At 35.9% G+C, this 7,693-nt stretch overlaps 1 non-coding gene across 1 annotated transcript; it reads left to right on the forward strand.

Moving 5' to 3' along the window:
* Window positions 1-6,974: 6,974 nt before the first annotated feature.
* LOC136317896 (U1 spliceosomal RNA) lies at window positions 6,975-7,136 on the forward strand. The gene has a single exon (XR_010727911.1). It is a non-coding gene; the product is annotated as a U1 spliceosomal RNA (small nuclear RNA).
* Window positions 7,137-7,693: the final 557 nt, after the last annotated feature.

The following is a 7,693-nucleotide window of genomic DNA, read 5'->3' on the forward strand; positions in this document are numbered from 1 at the left end:
TCTGGTTTTCTTTGTGCCCCTACCCTCCCCCCACTCCCTCCCTTTCCCTCCTCGCCCCTCCCCACCCCTCCACCCCACTCCCTGTTACCATCACATTCTTGTCCATGTCCCTGAGTCTCATTTTTATGTCCCATCTATGCATGGGTTCATATAGTTCTTAGTTTTTTTTTTCTAATTTACTTATTTCACTCCGTATAATGTTATCAAGGTTCATCCATGTTATTGTAAATGATCCGATGTCATAATTTCTTATGGCTGAGTAGTATTCCATAGTATATATGTACCAAAGCTTTTTAATCCACTGGTCCTCTGACGGACACTTGGGCTGTTTCCAGATCTTCGCTATTGTGAACAATGCTGCTATAAACATGGGGGTGCATTTCTCCTTCTGGAACCGTTCTATGGTGTCCTTGGGGTATATACCTAAAAGTGGGATGGCTGGGTCAAAAGGCAGTTCGATTTTCAATTTTTTGAGGAATCTCCATAGTGTTTTCCACAGAGGCTGCACCAGTCTGCATTCCCACCAGCAATGCAGGAGAGTTCCCTTTTCTCCACATCCTCACCAGCACTTACTCTGTGTTGTTTTATTGATGACCGCCATTCTGACTGGTGTGAGGTGATATCTCATTGTGGTTTTAATTTGCATTTCTCTAACAATTAATGATGTTGAGACTTTTTTCATATGCCTATTGGCGACTCTCTGGAGAAGTGTCTATTCATTTCTTTTGCCCATTTTTTGATTGGATTTTTTGTCTTTCTGGTGTTGAGATTTACAAGTCCTTTATAAATTTTGGTTATTAACCCCTTATCAGACATACAGTCAAATACGTTCTCCCATTGTGTAGTTTGTCTTTTTATTCTGTTTTTATTGTCTTTGGCTGTGCAAAAGCCTTTTACTTTGGTATAATCCCATTTGTTTATTCTATCTTTTATTTCCTTTGCCCGTGGAGATAAATCAGCAAATATATCGCTGCGAGAGATGTCGGAGAGCTTACTGCCTATGTTTTCTTCTAAGATGCTTATGGTTTCACGGCTTACATTTAAGTTTTTTATCCATTTTGAGTTTATTTTTGTGAATGGTGTAAGTTGGTGGTCTAGTTTCATTTTTTTGCAGGTTGCTATCTAATTTTCCCAACACCATTTGTTGAATAGGCTGTCTTTACTCTATTGTATTTCCTTACCTCCTTTGTCAAATATTAGTTGTCCATAGAGCTGTGGGTTTATTTCTGGGTTCTCAGTTCTGTTCCATTGATCTATGTGCCTGTTCTTATGCCAGTACCAGGCTGTTTTGAGTACAATGGCTTTGTAGTATAGCTTGATATCAGGAAGTGTGATACCTCCCACTTTATTCTTCTTTTTTAAGATTGCTGAGGCTATTCGTGTTCTCTTTTGGTTCCATATAAATTTTTGAAATATGTGATCTATATCTTTGAAGTATGTCATTGGTATTTTAATTGGTATTGCATTGAATTTATAAATTACTTTGGATAATATAGACATTTTAATAATGTTTATTCTTCCTAACCATGAGCATGGTATATGCTTCCACTTGTTTGTATCTTCCTTGATTTCTTTTATCAATGTTTTATAATTTTCTGAGTACAAGTTTTTACTCTCCTTGCTTAAATGTACTCCTAGGAACTTTACTTTTTTGTTTGTAATTGTGAAGGGCATTGTTTCCTTAATTTCTCTTTCTGACTGTTCATTGTTGGTGTATAAAAATGCCTCTGATTTCTAGGTATTAATTTCATATTCTGCCACCTTGCTGAATTCATTTATCAGGTCCAGCAGTTTTTTGACTGAGACTTTAGGATTTTCTATATACAATATTATATGTTGAATAAGAGTGGTGAAAGGGGGCACCCCTGCCTTGTTCCTGATCTTAAGGGGATTGCTTTTAATTTTTGCCCATTGAGTATGATGTTGACTGTGGGTTTGTCATAGATGGCTTTTATCATGTTGAGGTATGTTCCCTGTATTCCTGCTTTGTTGAGAGTTTTGATCATGAATGGGTGCTGGATTTTATCAAATGCTTTTTCTGAATCTATTGAAATTATCATGTGGTTTTTCTCCTTCCTTTCATTTATGTGATGAATAACATTGATAGATTTGCGAATATTGTACCAGCCTTGCCTCCCCAGAATAAATCCCACTTGATCATGGTATATGATTTTTTCCAGATATTGTTGGATCCAGTTTGCTAATATTTTGTTGAGGATTTTAGCATCTATACTCATCAGAGATATTGGCCTATAATTTTCTTTCTTTGTGTTGTCTTTGCCTAGTTTTGGAATCAGAATTACACTCACCTCATAAAAGGAGCTTGGAAGTCTTCCTTCCTCTTGAATTTTTTGAAATAACTTGAGACGGATAGGAGTTAGTTCTTCTTTAAATAGTTGGTAGAATTCAGTTGTGAAGCCATCTGGCCCAGGACTTTTCTTTGTTGGGAGTTTTTTGATAACTGTTTTGATCTCATTTGGTATAATTGGTCTGTTTAAGTTTTCTGATTCTTCCAGACTGATTTTTGGAAGATTGTATGTTTCAAGGAATTTGTCCATTTCATCTAGGTTGTCTAGTTTTTTGGCATACAGTTCTTCATAGTATTTTCTTACAATCTTTTGTATTTCTGTTGTGTCAGTTGTTATTTCTCCCCTCTCATTTTTAATTTTATTTATTTGAGTCCTCTCTCTCTTTTTCTTGGACAACACCAAATTTTTATTGGATAATGCATAATTTACACGGGTTGTTGTATGGCTCTCATGGAATTACATTTTAAAATATGTGATGTTCATGTCTCTCTCAGCCATAAAGGTTCCTGAACCCTAGCCTAAGGCTTAGTTTTAAGACTAAGCTTTTCCCCACTCCCTTGACTGATTGCATGATGTGGGGTGGTGCACTCTCATGAGGAATCCCATTATATTTCAGATAAGTAACTTTGTATCAGAGACTTCCTTGTTTGTATATTGGATTAAAGGTTTGATTTCTACACTATAATGTGGGGCAGATTGGGAGCTTGCTCTCTGTTGGTTCCTGATCTTAGCATTAGAGAGGAGAGCAGAAAAAGGCCACATGGAGGAGGCCAGGAGAAGCAGCCAAGATGGTGGAGTGCTGAGGAAGAAGCCAGTTTGTGCAGAATTTGTGCAGGGAGAAGAAAGGAGATGGGGAACATAGTTGAATAAGTCTGGTGATGTAGAAACCTTTTATTCTAGGAAACTCGGATAATTCAGTAGCTTTGTGAGCACTGAATGAGTGGGTTTTGGAGCCCAGTGTGTGTTTTCACTTGCCTGCCAGGTGTAAGCTAGGATTAAAGATAATGGCTCACCAGTTTTTTACGGTCTGTCCGAATCCTATGGGAACCTGCACGGGCCAGGAGGCTGTGATGGTAGCCATGGCTACTGGCCTTACAGAGCTTCGTTAAATGCTCTGTTGGACCAAACAGACTACATAGTCCAGAGAAACAATCCACAGTTTATCTTTTATAAGATTTTTGTGGTAAGATCTATATTTGGTTGTATTTTTTTAAAAAAAAGAGACTACAAGGCTAAAATAATTTTGGACAATAGTTCCCCTAAAAATTAAAGAATAAGAAACTACTCAATAACAATTATCTATATTTTTAAGGAGTAATTCTAAGTTACCATATATGCAGAGAAGGTGACTCTTCTCAGGGCCTGATTTCACAGGTACCAAATCCACCTTTTTGGAAAACAATACCTCAATTTTCTTTTGAGGTAATTGTTTTGGATTTATTTTTTTCTAATAAGCCTTAATGTTTTTATTCTAAAGTTAAAACATCAATATATATGATTGAGAAAATACAAAATACCTTCTCATTTAATGTTGGTGGGAAAGTAAACTGGTACAAAAATATATATTAAGAATAGAATTACCATAGGACCCAGCCATCCTTCTATTGGATATCCACCTGAAACACTCAACAACATTGCTATGCAAAAACAAGTATACCCCCATTTTCATTGCAGCATTATTCACGGTGACCAAGACATGGAAACAATCAAAGTATCCCTTGATTGAAGATTGGATAAAAAGATGTGGTACATATACAGTGGAAAACTACTCAGCCATAAGAAATGATGATATATTGCTATTTACAACAATATGGATGGACATTGAAAGCATTATATTAAGTGAAATATGTAAATTAGAAAAACTATAAACTATATTATTTTACACATAAGTAGGATATAAAAAATGACACTTGTGGACCTAGATAAAAGTGTAATGATTACTAGGGGGATGGGGGAGAGAGAGGAGTAAAGAGAAATAAATATACAATGATGGAAAATGATTTGACCTTGGGTGATGGCAAACAATGCAATCAACAGTTTGAATAATATAGAAATGTTTACTTGAAACTTATGTACTCTTATTGATTAAGGTCACCCTATTAAATTTCACTTCAAAAGAAAAAATGCAAAATACATTATTTTAAATGTCAAATATTCTTTTGTCACTAGATGCAATGTTCTTTGTTTAATATTTCTGAGGTCGCCTGACCAGGCAGTGGCGCAGTGGATAGAGCGTTGGTCTTGGATGACGAGGACCCAAGTTCAAAACTCAAAGGTTGCTGACTTGAACGTGGGCTCATCTGACTTGTGTACATACTCACCAGCTTGAGTGTGGGGTCACTGGTTTAAGAGGGGTGTCATAGAGGTGACCCCATGGTCACTGATTTGAGCCCAAGGTGTCATTCAGTCTGCTGTAGCCTCTTGGTAAAGGTACATATGAAAAAGCAATCAGTGGCCTGACCAGGTTGTGGTGCAGTAGATTGAGCATCAGACTGGAATGCGAAGGACCCAGGTTCGAGACCCCAAGGTCACCAGCTTGAGTGCAGGTTCACCTGGTTTAGGCAAAAGCTAATCAAATTGGACCCAAGGTCCCTGGCTTGATTGAGCAAGGGGTTACTCGGTCTGCTGAAGGCCCATGGTCAAGGCACATATGAGAAAGCAATCAATGAACAACTAAGGTGTCGCAACAAAAAACTGATGATTGACGCTTCTCATCTCTCTCGGTTCCTGTCTGTCTGTCCCTATCTATCCCTCTCTCTGACTCTCTGTCTCTGAAAAAAAAAGAAAGAAAGAAAAAGCAATCAGTGAACAACTAAGGAGCTGCAACAAATAATTGATGCATCTCATCTCTCTCTGTTCATGTCTGTCTGTCTCTTATCTATCCCTCTCTCTGACTCTTTCTCTGTCAAAAAAAAAAAAAGATTTCTGATCTTGCTTCAACAAGTCTTCCTCACTCTAATACTGCACAATGAATTCTTCATGTCTCCTTTTAAGATTTATTTATTTATTAAACATTTAACTTTAGAGATAATCCATGTTTTAGTGCTGGAGATAATTTACTACATAAAATTGGGTAAACAACTGATCTATTGGCTATCTTTTCTTTTTCTGATATAATATAATAGTACTTTTATAAATCACTACATTTGTATTTACATTAGACGTTATTTGGGAATTATTTTTTCCATGTCTTTATATCCTTGCATTAGTAATAAAGTCTTCTAAATATTTTTATCATTTATAGTGTATTTTCTCAACTATTCTAGTAAATTTTTTTCTATATGGTTGCTAATTTCACACTCACATCCTCTTCACCTACCAAAGTAATTAATGTTTGTTTTTACAGCAATTATCCGTAAGCTAATTTGGAAAGTATTAATATGTTTACAATATTGAGTTGCTTTTTCCCCCTCATCTATGCAAAGGTTAAAACTAGCCCCATCCAAGCCTGTCTTCATGCCATTGCTTAGGCTTTTAAAAAAATATTTTTTTTAATTTATTCATTTTAGAGAGGAGAGGGGGGAGGAACAGGAAGCATTAACTCCCATACATGCCTTGACCAGACAAGTGCAGGGTTTTGAACCTGCAATCTCAGTGTTCCCTGGTTGACGCTTTATCCACTGCGCCACCAGAGGTCAGGCTAAAAATATATTTTTTTAATTTATTCATTTTGGAGAGGAGAAAGGGAGTGAGAGAAAGAGAAAGAGAGAGAGAGAGGTGAGAGAGGAGAAACAGGAAGCATCAAATCCCATATGTGCCTTTACTAGGCAAACCCAGGGCTTCAAACCTGCAACCTCAGCATTCCAACTCCACACTTTATCCATAGCACCACCACAGGTCAAGCTTAGGCTCAAAACAAGTTTTCTCCTGCTCTTCTATGGTTGATTTTAAAGTTGAGTTTAAATGTCCCAGTGTAAATGTTCAGGGCTCAGTTTAAATGTCACCTCTTCAGATAGAAATCCCTTCTTTGATCACCCAGTCTAAAGTAACTCTGACCCTCAGCATCTATACACTTTGGATCACATTGCCTGATTCTTTTTCTTTTGTAGCACATATAACTTCTTTAAAATGAGTTTATTTCTGTATTTGTTTATCAGTATGACTTCCCAGCTGCAATAAAAAATAATGAATGAAAGGATTTTATCTGGCCTTTTCACCTCCTTTTCCCCATCGTCGAGCACAATACTTGGCACACGTTGATGTTGAATAATTGTTTGCTAAAAGAACAAAGAGTAAGTGAATAAAGTCAGCTTTATGTTTGATGTATGTTTTACCAGTCTTGGCACTACTTCTATGGATTGTTGTGTAGAGTTATATGTGGCATCCAGTGGAGTGCTATCCAGATTTCCAATGGTGCTCCTTTCCTAACGATAGTTTTCATTATTCACACTATCAAGTCATAATTGTGATATGATCTTTTGTGACCCCCTTCAATATTTACCCACTGGAAGTTATTTCTAAGAAAATTCTCAGGGTTCGTGTCGTGGTTGGCCCCAACCACCATCTATTCACCATCATTTCACTTGGATTCTAGAACAAGGGTTAAGACATCAGTTATTGGTGCACCATTCTGACAATAAACTCTTCTATGTCCCCTTTTATTTTATTGTTTTGTTCATGTGATCTATAAAATTTTTGCAGGGCGTTTTGTTTAAAATGTCCTTCATACTTAACTAATAGGGGAGATACCATGATCATGAAAGTGGTATTTCCAAGACGAGGCTTATCCATTGCTCTCCAGATGTCCTGACCTCTATAATTTTTTTAAATGTGAGAAACTCAACTGCATAATTTATGGTAATGGTGGACTGTGTTCACATTCTCCAGAAATAAAATAAAATAAATTAATTAAAATGTCCTTCTGTGAATGTGTTTCTCTTGTCTTCTTACATTTTTATTTATTTAAAAACATATTGCATGTTTATTTTATTTAGTAAATTATAGCACTTGAGTATTGCATATTAATATTTATTTTTAAATTTTACTATATATTCCTCATGTACTTTGAAACATAATTTTTTTCTCAAATGAGTCATGTCTTTCAAATTAAGAAGTCAAATATTTGTTCAGCCTAGAAAATTTTCTCTCCAATGTTATCTGGTTTTTGCTTTTATTACATCATGTCTGTTCTCTTCATGTAAAATTCTTATTTTGAGTGTATTGAAATATTGGGATTTGTTCACAATTCATGTCATATTTTCTCTTACTGTTTTTCAACAATTTACAATTTTCTCAATTTCTGGATGAATTCCTTGAATCCACAGGCTACTTTAAAAAACCAATTATTACCTTATATGGTACATTCTTTAACATTTTAAATGTAACACTCTTACTTTTAAAAATCTGTATAAGTGTGTGTATATTTAACTCCAATTCATTTCTCA

This window comes from Saccopteryx bilineata, chromosome X, assembly GCF_036850765.1.
Source record: "Saccopteryx bilineata isolate mSacBil1 chromosome X, mSacBil1_pri_phased_curated, whole genome shotgun sequence".
Taxonomy (NCBI): domain Eukaryota; kingdom Metazoa; phylum Chordata; class Mammalia; order Chiroptera; family Emballonuridae; genus Saccopteryx; species Saccopteryx bilineata.